This window comes from Pseudoliparis swirei, chromosome 15 (assembly GCF_029220125.1).
Source record: "Pseudoliparis swirei isolate HS2019 ecotype Mariana Trench chromosome 15, NWPU_hadal_v1, whole genome shotgun sequence".
NCBI classification, from domain to species: domain Eukaryota; kingdom Metazoa; phylum Chordata; class Actinopteri; order Perciformes; family Liparidae; genus Pseudoliparis; species Pseudoliparis swirei.
The window spans coordinates 3684732-3699823 of record NC_079402.1 but is presented as its reverse complement, the minus strand read 5'-3'; the positions used below and the strand labels follow the sequence as shown (position 1 = coordinate 3699823).

The following is a 15092-nucleotide window of genomic DNA, read 5'->3' as shown; positions in this document are numbered from 1 at the left end:
AACGGATGCCCCGCCCCAAGTTAAAGGAGACAGAGTATCATGCTGATGTTGAAGTTTATATTTTCATGTTCACATGAATTACGGTCAGTTTTAACCTAAAAGATGAATGACTTATTCATTCTTTTGCTTCTATTTTCTTGCCTTCGGTTCAGTTTTTTGTTTCTTTTGTTCGCCCGATACAACAAAAATCACTTTGTGTATAATTAAATGGAATCCTGCTGCAAAGAAGGTTCCTCGCTGGGTTAAAACACACTTTAACGATTAAGAAACGAAACAAAAACAAATCTGGATGAAAAGCGTAAAAAAGAAGAAGTCAGGTGTCCGTCAACGAGCCCGGCTCCGATCAACGGCTCTCTGGGTCGCAATCACACCTTTGGGTCGTCTGCGTGGTCCACAGACTCTCGTGTTTATTGACGGAAACAGAGGGAACTGCCTTCTCTTTTGTTCCGGGCACAGCGGGGGCTCGTCAACTGGTGGGAGCGCCGTCCCCAGATGTCTGTAATAAGTAGAAATAATGGCTTTGCTTCGCCTTTTTTTTGTTAAAGTGCTTTCCAGCTGCGCAGCCAGAAATAGTCTGACGTGGAGCCCGTTTCCACTTCACAGAGCAAACTCCTGGAGCAGGGCTTCTATTGTTCAAACTCCTGGAGCAGGGCTTCTATTGTTCAAACTCCTGGAGCAGGGCTTCTATTGTTCAAATTCCTGGAGCAGGGCTTCTATTGTTCAAACTCCTGGAGCAGGGCTTCTATTGTTCAAACTCCTGGAGCAGGGCTTCTATTGTTCAATCTCCTGGAGCAGGGCTTCTATTGTTCAAACTCCTGGAGCAGGGCTTCTATTGTTCAATCTCCTGGAGCAGGGCTTCTATTGTTCAAACTCCTGGAGCAGGGCTTCTATTGTTCAAACTCCTGGAGCAAGGCTTCTATTGTTCAAACTCCTGGAGCAGGGCTTCTATTGTTCAAACTCCTGGAGCAGGGCTTCTATTGTTCAAACTCATGGAGCAGGGCTTCTATTGTTCAAACTCCTGGAGCAGGGCTTCTATTGTTCAAACTCCTGGAGCAGGGCTTCTATTGTTCAAACTCCTGGAGCAGGGCTTCTATTGTTCAAACTCATGGAGCAGGGCTTCTATTGTTCAAACTCCTGGAGCAGGGCTTCTATTGTTCAAACTCATGGAGCAGGGCTTCTATTGTTCAAACTCCTGGAGCAGGGCTTCTATTGTTCAAACTCATGGAGCAGGGCTTCTATTGTTCAAACTCCTGGAGCAGGGCTTCTATTGTTCAAACTCCTGGAGCAGGGCTTCTATTGTTCAAACTCATGGAGCAGGGCTTCTATTGTTCAAACTCATGGAGCAGGGCTTCTATTCTTCTTCTATTCTGTGTTCTTCTTGTTCTTCTCATTCTCCTTGTTCTTGGTATTTGTCTTGTTTTTCTTCTTGTTTGTTTTCTTGTTGTTGTTGTTCTTCTTGTTATTCAGGTCTTTACCGTTCATAACGGTGTGTGATGATGATCCAACACTCATGTGCATACTCCCCATGTGTTGGCATGTGTTCTCTTCTTGTGTACTTACTGGATCAACCATGATAACTAATACAGTGACCGTGAGTGGACGACAAATGTGAACCCTCAATTCCACTGACATTTAAAACGATCACTTGCGGCATAAACCCCTGAAACACCCCAGGTGGACGCTGACGCTGACGTCTATTCTCCTGGATTTTAATATTCACGTCTCCGCCGTTAAATCCTGTTTTAATGTTTCCTTCAACGGCGGCAGAGTGAGAATATTTACCCTCGAGGGACGATAAATCCCGTCTCCTCTTTAAGTCGTCATCATCAGCAGCTACTTCACGTGTGATTTACCGTAAATCCTGTTATGAGATTATTTTCTTCTTCCCTTTTCCACTTCATTTACTGTATTTGGAAATGATGCAGTTAATCCCGTTATCAGCTGCAACGTTACGCTCACGCGCTGCATCGTTACGCGGAGGTCACTGACAACAAAATGGCACTTGTTCCTGTTGTTGTTCTTCTCCTTGTTGTTGTTGTTCTTCTTGTTCTTGTTGCTCGTCTTCTTGTTGTTCCTGTCCTTCATCTTGTCCTTCTTATTGTTCTTCTTCTTGTTCTTGTTGTTGTTCTCCTTGTTCTTCTTGTTCTTGTTGCTCGTCTTCTTGTTCTTCTTCTTGTTGTTCCTGTCCTTCATCTTGTCCTTCTTATTGTTCTTCTTCTTGTTCTTGTTGTTGTTCTTCCGCTTGTTCTTGTTGTTCTCCTTGTTCTGGTTGTCCTTCTTGTATTTCAGCTTGTTCTTCTTCTTCTTCTTGTTCGTCTTCTCCTTCTTGTTGTTGTTCTTGTCCTTCATCTTGTCCTTCTTGTTGTTCCTCTTCTTGTTATTGTTGTTGTTCTTCCTCTTGTTCTTGTTGTTCTCCTTGTTATTGTTGTTCTTCTTGTTCTTGTTGCTCTCCTTGTTGTTCTTCTTCTTGTCCTTCTTGTTGTTGTTTTTCTTGTTGTTCTTTTTCTCCTTGTTGTTCTTCTTCTTCTTGTTCTACACAATGTATACTACACTATGTACACTACACTATGTATACTACACGATGTATACTACACTATGTACACTACATTATGTATACTACACTATTTATAATAATTGTTTGCCAACACATTTATTATATCTACTTAACAGGTAATTAATGTTGTGTTGTCAACAACAACAACTAGCTATTCAAATTGATTTCAATCTGTCGGTAATAAAAACATTGTAAGTGCCCAGATGAGCGGAACATTAAAGTGTAAATGGCTTTCCAGTTCCCAGAAGGATGAAAACTGTTACGCCTTTAATAGTCGGGACAGTATGGTGCGAAGACATATTGGCTAGTTGCATTGAACGTGTCCCAGTTTTAATATTATGCCTGACATTATCTTGAATCACCCACTCTTACTTTGTATTTAAAGTGTACAGGAATGCAGCTCTGCTCATTTTCCTCATTAAAAAGAGTCGATGCCTCAGTTCCAGATTCACCGGAAACCATCTGTGGAAGCGTCTTGTTGCAGACACTCAATGCTACTTTTGGCCAAATGCTCTTGTAAAGATTACTTTTATGGTATTTTCTGCTTTTATTCAAAGTGAAAGGAGGCGGAACCGATGGGTGAGAGGAAATATACCAAAGGAACAAAAGGGATCCCGGTCCATTCTCAAACCTATCATGAAAAGAGTCGCCCTGGCAGCCCAGAAGTTGCAATTTGATCCCCTTTTATCTTGATCTATGAACTGGAAGTAAAAGGGAAGCTGACGTTCCCCTGGACCACTTCAGTGGCTTAAACTGCTGTCTGTGTTTGTCAACGCTTTTTAACTGAAGAGAAGCGAAGTGAACCACCCTCTTTAACCTCAAAGGCCGTCGAATACGATCAAAGACGATGCTTCGGACTCTTTTCATTGGCTGAGTCCACGGGTGGTTTTGTAGTATTACTCTGTTTTCGACTTGGTTTCTGCTGCAGCATGAAACACGTAGACAACTGTCACAGCAGATATCGGTTGCATCACCTGCATGATAGTTGCATCACCTGCATGATAGTTGCACTAGTGCATCTGATGGCAACCATCAATGTGGCAAAGTATACTGTTTGTACAAGAGAAAAAGACAAATACAATGTTCAGGCTGTAAACTCCAGGACTAACTGCAGGCGCAGAGGTATCCGTCAATAGTCACAAAGACTCCGGGGAGGAAGCAGAGTTAATAATGTGTGATGGAGAGATGTAAATTCATCAATAAGTAGAGAGAGAAGAGGAGGTAGGTGCTCAGTGTATCCTAAACGTCCCCCAGCAGCCTCTCTAGGTCTGGACCAGGTGGACCTGATTCAGGTCTAACTATAAGACCATCAAGAGGAACGTCTGAATCCTAATCACTGGAAAGCCTGGGCTTCACACTCCTCATCAATGAATGCTAATAATATTAGCGTCGGCAGAAACACAAATGTCTGTATGTCACCTGATCTGAACAGGGGCGGTGAGAGGATTCCACTCTTTGTTGGTTTTGAGGTTAAATATGTTGTAATAATGGAAGTGCATTCATGCATAATATGGCCAAAAGAAAACATTTGAAAGTAAAACATTTAATGAGGAGCATTATATCTTCTGGTGTGAATTGTCATTTATTTCTTCTTTTTATGAGATGCGATTTAATTTCATGGTCCTCACTAAAGTCTGACATTCAGGAGAGACTCCAGGTCACACTGGGACTGAATCTATACCGACAGCCACTAAAACACCTATGAAATGCATTATGTTTCTTCTTTGTATTCAGGACACACACACACACACACACACACACATAGTTGCTCGCCAAGTGCCTTTTTTCGTGCCTCCTGATTTGTTTTGTGCTCTTTCAGCAGGATTGCTTTATCGTCAGAGAGGATGGAAAATCACCTCTGAGCAAATTGGAAATTCTTGGCATACATCCGTCTGTGTGTGCGGGACACTCTTTATTCATTTAGATATGCGCTGCAAAAAAAGAGACAATCTTGAGAGAAGTTCAAATTCCAAACCAGAAATTTCCAACAGGAAGTGTTAGCTTTGATTCGAGGCAACGTCGTTTTTCTATATCCTCCAAGTTCAGTCACGTCTCTGACGTCGTTGTTCTGCATCCTCTCTGTGTTTCCAGGTTGCACTTCCCTTTTCATCATTCTGTTTCATGTTGTAGTGATTTTAGATTTCACATGAGCCACGCCAAGCTCCAGCATACTTTTATGTTTATTTATATATTTTGATCCGAGAAGACCACGTTACTTCTCAGATGTTTATAGAAAGAAAATCAGTTTACATACACGTCCAAAGTGTCGTCGCTTCATAATGTTATCTTATTTCACACTTCCAATTCATATAGTGCTTTTTAAAAGGTACTCAATGACAAGTGTCTTGCTCAAGGACACATCGACTAGGGCGGGGATTGAACCGCCAACCCCTCGAGTGAAAGACGGACCTGCTACCCACTGACCCACTGTTGAGACTCTGCCCACTCCTCCTCTACCTCCATCTGCCTGATGGATCGTGGAGGTCTCCATGGTGGAATATGCCGACTACCAACTATTCACACACTGTCATACTCATTGAATGTTTATGTAACTCTGTAGTGATTCCTTCTGGTCACATGACGTCTATTATTCCGTCCATCCTGGAGAGGGATCCTCCTCTGTTGCTCTCCTGAAGGTTTCTTCCCTTTTTCCCCCCTGAAGGGTTGTTTGGGAGTTGTTCCTGATCCGATGTGAGGTCAAAGGTCAGGGATGTCGATGTGTACAGATTGTAAAGCCCTCTGAGACAAATTTGTAATTTGTGAAAATGGGCTATACAAATAAAGTGAATTGAATTGACCCTCAGTCGCCCCGATATAGCAAATGCATTATTAAGTTTATAAGGTGGCAGTGACCTTTTGACGACCATCAACTTCTAATCAATTAGATATCGAGTCCCCCCCCCCACGAACCGAATCCTGTTCACGAGAATAAGAAGAACCCATAATGCTTCTGGCACTGGGGCATAAAAAGGAAAAAAATGGAAAATATCAAAGTAGATGCATTTTGTAAAGTGTATTCTATTGTTAAAGAATATATATTATAGTTTAGCATAGCTTAGTATTGTTTGCATATAGATTATGTGTAAGATGGAAAACACTGAATGGAAGTTAAAATCTCCAGCGAAGCAATCTGGCGTCTGAGCTGATCTAAAGAAAGATAACAGTGAGCCCCCCTCCTCCGCATCCACACATTCCGGAGGGGATCACATACAAAGAGCTCTCTATACTCTCAGAGATAACGAAGGGTGCAGATGTGGCCATTATTCTCCTTTTAGACACTCGAGGCCACTCACTGACCTTTCTCTGACACACACACACATGGGAAGAGGCCCCCCCTCCCCTTTTGAAATAGACAGCCTTCGGAGAAGACCCAGACCCATCCCTGCACAGACAAGGCCCCTTCCCCCACCTTTTCACAACATGTGAACTCATTGGCAGACGAGAAGAACCAATGAAGGAGCGGTAGAGGCGGGAGCTGGCAACAAGAACCAATGAGAAGACACCGCCCCCTTATCTCCTGACGAATCAGAACTGTTCCTTTCGGCTATTTAAAATGGCCGCAGACTCTAAGTCGTCGTCTTTTCTCCAGCGCTGAGGCCATCGGTCAGAGCTCTGGAGAAGGGTCCATGCATGATGTCCACTTGTATCCTGATTTCTGAATAAAACGCTTATAGATGTAACGTAGAAGTCTACCGCTCTTTCTTCCAGTGAGTGTCGTCCAGGTGGTGTGCCGATTTCCAAAACCAACAAATGGTAGCAGAGGATGGTTGTGAAATCCGATCCAGAGACCTGAGGAGGACGAGCACGAGAGACCCCCAGACGGACCACTTGTTCTAAGACCCGCTCCGAGAAACTGATCGAACCGCGCGGATGTGAGTATCGGAACTGCTAAAATTTTTGACTTGATTTAAATAATAAAATAAAGCGTAAAAGGGAAATCAGGATACAGTTTGACATATAGAAGCCCTCAGATTTAAGTGAGGGCCGCATAGAAGCCCTCAGATTTACTGAGGCCAGCGGTTAAAGCTGGAAGACGACCTCGACGAAGTGAGGGCCGCATAGAAGCCCTCAGATTTAAGTGAGGGCCGCATAGAAGCCCTCAGATTTACTGAGGCCAGCGGTTAAAGCTGGAAGACGACCTCGACGAAGTGAGGGCCGCATAGAAGCCCTCAGATTTAAGTGAGGGCCGCATAGAAGCCCTCAGATTTACTGAGGCCAGCGGTTAAAGCTGGAAGACGACCTCGACGAAGTGAGGGCCGCATAGAAGCCCTCAGATTTAAGTGAGGGCCGCATAGAAGCCCTCAGATTTACTGAGGCCAGCGGTTAAAGCTGGAAGACGACCTCGACGAAGTGAGGGCCGCATAGAAGCCCTCAGATTTAAGTGAGGGCCGCATAGAAGCCCTCAGATTTACTGAGGCCAGCGGTTAAAGCTGGAAGACGACCTCGACGAAGTGAGGGCCGCGCAGAAGCCCTCAGATTTAAGTGAGGGTCGCAGAAGCCCTCAGATTTACTGAGGCCAGCGGTTAAAGCTGGAAGACGACCTCGACGAAGTGAGGGCCGCATAGAAGCCCTCAGATTTACTGAGGCCAGCGGTTAAAGCTGGAAGACGACCCGACGAACTGAGGCCGCGTAGGAATTAAACACATGTGAATGCATAAACTGTGAATGAATGTTGAATACCGGTGGTGAATAAGTGTTGTCAAAGTGGAATCAACAAAGCAGAGTCGAAACCTTACGGTGTCAACGCAAGCTCTAGTCTGTTGAATTGCACGAGTGATAAATGAGGATTTATTGGTTTGAAAGGCACGCTGCTGAGTAAAGAACACATTGTATGGCGATTATGTACTACGTTTAAGAGCAGGTTTGAGATTGAGGAGGATACTGAGAAACAAAGAGGCAACTCCGCTTAACACGCAGAAATACAAGAACAAGAAGGAGGGGGGACAAGCAGACGAGCTGCTGCGCGCCTCCGCGGAGCGCACGCGCCTTCACAGACAGAGCAGCCCCTCCCCTACCCACTTAGCTGCGCGCGCAGCTCCTGCAGACTCCCTGAGAGAGCAGAGTGAGAGCGGAGCGAAGCCAGAACAGTGACTGAAGAATTCTTTTTGAAGATAACTATTAATTGATAGAGTGTGTGACCATCATCTTTCTGTCTGAAACATAGTTTTTAATAAGTACGTATTTTTTATAATATTAACAGAAAACGGACATTTGAAGTTCAGATAAAATATAAAAGAACACAACAACAACAATTAGCCCCCTTCCTCCCGTCTACCCTCCCCAACCCACACGGTCCCCAAAGATGAATCCCCAGCCGTTGAATAACGGGTGGTACGGACAGACTGACGACACACGACACCATGACGACTCCAACTATATACCTGGTAGAGGAGGCAGGAGAACAGGCCCACACAATTGCTACAACTGTGATGAGCCAGGGCACTCTGCCAAGAACTGTAAGAGGCCAAAAGGTAACTATTATGGAAGAGGTGGCAGAGGAAGAGGTGGCAGAGGAAGAGGAGGAAGAGGAAGATACAGAGGAGGAAGTTATGGAGGACCTGGAGGGTACAATGGACCCCAGGGAGCCCCAGTTCAACAACAACAGCCCCCCTCCTGCAGCAGCCACAACAGCAGACTTCCACACAACAGCCCCCCTCCCTGCAGCAGCCTCCACAGCAACAGACCCCCCCTCAACAGCCCCCCCCTCTGCAGCAGACAGCAGCACAACCACAATACATCATAGTCTGTATCCAGCCCCTCCTCCAAATCCATAAGCACTGATCTATCAACAGCCACAGCAAGCCACGTTTGCACCGCTTCAAGCTTAGTTATGCATAAAAGAAGCCCGTTCAGGAGTAAGAGGAGTAACAACTGGGGCAACGGAGGCTTTAGACGAGTATTCATAAATTTTTAATTATAGTCAGGCTGGACATTGGGCTAACTTTTGTCCTTATCCACCACAGGGTTAAGCAGTCTCAGTCAGAACCACTTCAGTACTCTCATAATGTCTAAACCCCGCCATAACAAGCACCCAACACATAGCCACAGCCAGAAGGCAACAGTGATCCACGGCACCAGGCCCGGACCAGAGACACAGAATTAGGCGTGCCCAGATCCAACAGCTGACAGCGAACTGTACTCACTGAACAGAAATGTGCCACACCCACTAGTCACCCAATGATTCAACTGGAGACTAAAGAGACACTGAACAAGAAGCAAAGTGTCCGGTGGGACAGAGTAGATGATGATGACATCACACCTCTGCATGACAACAGCCAGCAGTGGAGACTTTGGTTCAAAGTCCTGCATCCCTACTCGCCACCAGGGGACCAAAGACATTGTGCCCTTAACTCCTCCTTGATACAAGATGAGATCTGAGATCCTGAGGGACTGCCTGCAACACGAGATTGAGGTTCATGAAGACCCAACTGTGGAGGCTTGGAGATCTATGCACTGAACAAGGAGTAGCAGCGGCCGGTGAATGAACACCAGAGTTGCAGATTGAATGCAGTTGTTGACACCGCAGCTCCACATCACAGTGTTTGTCCAGAGTGGAGGCACAGAGAAGAACAATGGTGAAAGCAGAGGTTGAGGCTACGGACTGGGTGCACAAACAAAATTAACACATGCATTACTCCACATTTGAGGATATGTAAAGAACTGCACACACATCGGAGGTCCAGTTAGTATTAGAGACACATGCTTAGCCACACACATAGTAGAGAGAACACTGATCATGGGGACACTGACAACATGCGAAACTTATTTCCAGACACTTTTAGGACTAAAGGGTGAACTGATGTGTGACTGATTCCGATAGCTCCCATAGAGATAGAGTTAAAACTACGTACGATTCCAATTTAATCATCACCAGCATCCCTTAAGGATGGAACAGACTAGATATATTTTTTAAATCATAGAATGGTTGTTATAGGCAGGTGTACTGGAGAGGACGAGGGCGTCCTGGAATACATTAATTAATTAAAATTCGTAAAACTTGGAAAATGGGCCTTGATTTGGGGCCAATAAATAAATGTGTAACCCGTTCTTTACTAATTATGACATTCCTTATCCAAGCACAATGATGACGCTGTGAGTTCAGACAAGACATGGTTCTCCTGCATTGATTTGACAGACGCAAGCATTTTTTATTTTATTTCTCTCCTTTCTTCTAGAAGTTGACTGTTTTGATTGTATTGTCAGTGTTGAAGATATAGTGTTGGGTTTACTATTGATTTCTGATAAACAATAGTGGTTATTATTACAGTAATGCCATTAGGCTTACGAGTAATTGATTTCTCATCACCGTTTCGAAACTGAGGTTTTTATTTTAGTCGGTTTCAAAGGATAGTTGTGGGTTTACTGTTTTTTGGAAAAATAGTGGTTATTATTACAGTCGTCCGCTGGACGTACGAGTAATCGATTTCTCATGAGCTGTTAAGAAACTGACACCTATTTATGCGACGTGCTAAATTGGCAGTTTTGTTTAAAGTAACGAATTCTAGAGGGTGACTGTTTATTAAGATTATTATTATTGAAAAGGACGGATTTAGGAATTCCATCCTATTTCAAAAGAGGGATAGAAGCACACAACAATCTATGTTGAGGACAGACTATTAAGAGGAGGGCCAGACAAGTACAGACTAATAGATCAGATATCAGTAGGTTTAGAATCAGGGACCCCAGAGAATCATAAAAAATAATTTTTTGAAATCATAAATATGCTTGATAAATGAAAAGATGTAATCTTATTTGTGTTCCTTCCATAAGTTGTGGTGATAGTAGATGGGGTTCAACGTCGACTGATTCGAAGAAGAGCCGCCACTCCTGTACACATAACTTGCGAGTGTTTGATCACACCCCATATAATGCACACACTCAAGGTACAGAGTTACAAGACGCATCAGGTCCGACAACGGAACACATTTTAACAACAAACTGCTGGGGAAAGTTGATATGCACTGGGCATAACCTACAAGTTTGGGTCTATATATCACCCTCAGTCTCAAGGATTGGTTGAGAGAGCCAATCAAATTATTAAAAGGAAAATGTGCGACGGCGCTTCCACTAGGTACTGATGACCATGAGAGCAGTACCAGGGGGGAAGACGTCACCAAGTGAGTTGTTAACAGGAAGAAGTATGCCAGAGCCACCCAGAGATGGAGGTCATATGCCACCTCTGGATGTCTGTAAAATTGAAATGTCAGAATACATAAAAGCTCTAATTTCTCTCTCACCAAAAGCTCTCTCAAACCAGGTTGTTCGAGCCCAGACGATCGATCAGGAGGCAGCAGAGCCAACCAAAGTAAAAGTAGGTGACTGGGTCAGGGTCAGGGTTCACAAGAGGAAGTGGACTGAGCCTAGGTGGACTGGTCTGTACGAAGTGAAGGAGGTTACTTCACACATGGTCCAGGTCAAGGGTAAGGCAGAGGCACCTTGACACCACCTGACACATTGTGCCCCAGCCACCTGTCCAACAAGGACATTGACAGAAACACAATCAGATCGAAAAATGTTGAGGACCAGAGGTCGTTCCGTAGGTGTTTCGGGGAGCCTGATAGCCCAGCTAGAAGACCCCCCCCCCCGCAAACCACTATAGGAATAGTTGTGAATGAGACAAACTGTTCTAATAGTCATGGGACTAACCCTTGCCACTATCGTAGGATTATTCATTTGAGGTTTAGAGAAGAACCTGCCAAAAAAGACAAAATAGAAGAGATTAGGGTCTGACCACGGCACACAGTTTTGCAACAAAACACTTACCACATTTAGAAACAAGCACCTACAAGAAGTTGAGAAATATTTCTAGAGAGCACATTCACACGGAGCAGTCTATTGCCCAATCACAGGTGATAGTCGCGAGAGCTAATCAACAATTGAAGCAATTGAGACAATGATGGCTAAGTTATCCTCAAAGGAGGGAGAACATCTCTCTCCCATGAGTTATTGACATGAAGACCCATGCGGGGTCTACAGAGTTAGGAGACAGTCCTAGACTTGACATATTTCAGAGAATATTCTGAGAGAGAAAAAAATAATAATAACTGACCAGATCTAAGTTTTTCTCCAAGCAGGTTGCTGAAGCCCACTAGGAGCCAGCTGATGAGTCATCAGTGGAACCAGGTGACTGGGTAAGACTCGAGGTTCACATGGGAAGTGGACTGAGCCCAGGTGAACAGGGTGTTTTGAAGTCATAGGACTTCACAGCGCCCTCCAGGTGAGAGGCTTCACCAAGAGGAGCACCGTATAACACATTGTACATTTGCAGATCAGCCGGCCGAAGAATCACAACCAGCCGCTGGATAGTTGCCTCATCAGGGTAATTCTGACTAACAGATCTGTTTTAGGGTTCGAGCACGAGAGAGGAGGGTGCTGGACGAATACCTGCCTGCTATCAGATCCTAGTAGGATTTGAATATTTCTATGCCCTAGTCAAGGGCCACAGATAGGATCAATTGCATTTATCATAACCAGTAAAGATAAATAAAGTTAGATTGGATTGGATAAGTAATTAAGACTCTGTTGGACGACGGATGGCCATTTAATAGATGATTCCTCCCACACGGGGTGAGAAGCTGTTCCTCCGACTCAGTTAAAGATTGCGAATTCAAGCCTAGAAAGTATTAGATACTTATTAAATATAGAAATAAAAATACAATTTTTCATAGTCAAGTGTCACATTCTGTATAGATCCGGCCTAGTGGCTGTTGTGTTGTGTTTTCTCATTCTCTTCAACAGCTACACCTGACGCTCCAGCATCGACCTCCATCGTGTGCTGACTGCCTGCTGTGAGGACCTGCCATGAGGAGCTGCCCACAGGAGCATCGGACACCATCATCACCCGGCTCAGAGACTGAGGAGCCAATGAAGAGCACGCTCTACCACCCACGATGCTGCCCATGAGAGTCATTTCGTATCCAGGGCCCATGCGACACCAGTGGAAGAAGAACAACAAGCCTGACCAGGACGATCCAGACGAAATCAAGTTCAAGACCACCGGATAAAGACCAGAGGAGCAGAGGACCAGAGGACCAGAAGGACTTCCAGGACCCAGACAGGATGAAGCAGATGAGTTGCAGCGGGGACCGGATCGTCAACTGGTTATCAGGATGCCAACCTGCTACTCACCAGCCGCTAGGATGCAAGAACCCCCCCCTGCCTGACCACTCTCAATTTCACCTCTTTCCTTCGACACCTGCACACTACAGATTTAATGCACACAGACATACTGACTTCCCTAGGATGGAAGATCTAAGAGGGTGGATCGGAGTACCACATGACAGAAACCACGCCCCTATTCCCATCCCTAACAGAGAGAGACACTCTCCCCGAGAAATAGGTATTTTACAGGTCTTATGGGACCTTAATCTTGGCAACGAAAGATTATATTTCAGGAGACTTATTCACATCAAATGGCAGAGCTAAGACAGGACGAGGAGGCCAGGCCATGACAAGATCTGGCATAAAGAGGGAAATAAATATTCCCAGAGGAAGGGTTCACATCCAGCGGATGTGAAAAGAGGGATTGTTAAAGAATATATATTATAGTTTAGCATAGCTTAGTATTGTTTGCATATAGATTATGTGTAAGATGGAAAACACTGAATGGAAGTTAAAATCTCCAGCGAAGCAATCTGGCGTCTGAGCTGATCTAAAGAAAGATAACAGTGAGCCCCCCTCCTCCGCATCCACACATTCCGGAGGGGATCACATACAAAGAGCTCTCTATACTCTCAGAGATAACGAAGGGTCCAGATGTGGCCATTATTCTCCTTTTAGACACTCGAGGCCACTCACTGACCTTTCTCTGACACACACACACATGGGAAGAGGCCCCCCCCCTTTTGAAATAGACAGCCTTCGGAGAAGACCCAGACCCATCCCTGCACAGACAAGGCCCCTTCCCCCACCTTTTCACAACATGTGAACTCATTGGCAGACGAGAAGAACCAATGAAGGAGCGGTAGAGGCGGGAGCTGGCAACAAGAACCAATGAGAAGACACCGCCCCCTTATCTCCTGACGAATCAGAACTGTTCCTTTCGGCTATTTAAAATGGCCGCAGACTCTAAGTCGTCGTCTTTTCTCCAGCGCTGAGGCCATCGGTCAGAGCTCTGGAGAAGGGTCCATGCATGATGTCCACTTGTATCCTGATTTCTGAATAAAACGCTTATAGATGTAACGTAGAAGTCTACCGCTCTTTCTTCCAGTGAGTGTCGTCCAGGTGGTGTGCCGATTTCCAAAACCAACACTATCAAAGTTTCTCACGGTAATGACCTCGTTATGAGTTACACGGCTGCACTAATGATTAAACATTCAATGTCAAGCTGACAAAACACAAAGCGAACTCTGACTTTTTGTCAAAAACGAGACACTCGCCGCATTTCTTTGGCGCCAATGCAATTATAACGCGTGAACGGCGATGATTCATGTCTTTCCATGTCCTTATTTAATCCGATAATATGAGTCTGTGTGTGTAGTCTGTGTTTATTACAAATTAGAGGAGGGGTCAAATACTCAGGGGTAAGATTTGGATTTTGAGGGGATTGCAAATACAGATGCAGGGTGGTGTGAACACACTTACAAGTAAAAGATCATTAAGGGGGTGCCGGGGTTGCTTTTTGTTGTTGTCTTTTTGTTGTTTTTTATTGTTGGTTTTTTTTGGAGGGGGGGGAGGATGTGTGTGTGTATGTGTATATATGTGTGTGTATGCATGCGTGTGTATATGTATGTGTATATATAATGTATGTGTGTGTGTGTGTGTGTTTATGGGTGTAGGGTTATGTATATGTGTGTATATATATGTTTATGTTTATGTCTGTACTTGTTTTCTGTTTATATCACTAAACAAATGTTTAAAAAATGTAAGTGCCAAAAAAAAAAAGTCTGTGTGTGTTTGGATTTGAGTGAAAGAGAAAAAATAAACCTCCAACTGAATACGTTCATTCTGACTCTCAGCCAAAGCTCTTTCATGATGACTTTAGCAAACGCTCGGTGGAATCCGTCTCCCCAGAATGTAAACGGTAGCCCGGTGTTGCCTCCCCGGCTGTAATATACCTTCATGTGCCGACATCACAGTAGGCGTGACCTTTTCCCTTATACGCTTTAATTAAATCCAAACCGGAGCGGGCAGATGTCAACAGAAGGCCACGTGGGCCGGACTAACCTTTCCTCTAGCGCCGGACTGCAGCGAGTGGGCTGGGCACGCCGGCTCTTCACGGACTAGACCAGGTCTTTCTGAGTCATACGCATATATATTCATGCAATGTCATTTTTTAACATGTTCTTGCATCTATTTTTCTTCCCTTTCGTTCAATTTTAGTTTCTTTTGTTTTGCCGATGATACGAAAAAAATCGGAGTAAAATGTAATCAAATCCCACTAAATTATATATTTATTTTGCCATTTTTTTCTTGTCGGCCCGTCTCACTGCAGAAGCAACATTCACGTTTCAAACTGTTTTCACCACGAGGCTTCCCAGTCTCATACGTGTTTATTTTATATAATTATATATTGTTTGATCAGAGCCATGGTAACATC

General features: G+C 44.5%; 1 protein-coding gene across 2 annotated transcripts in view; it reads right to left on the bottom strand.

Moving 5' to 3' along the window:
- The window catches only part of whrna (whirlin a), a 145628-nt gene that overhangs the window by 48140 nt on the left and 82396 nt on the right, over positions 1-15092 (bottom strand). The window lies entirely within an intron of this gene.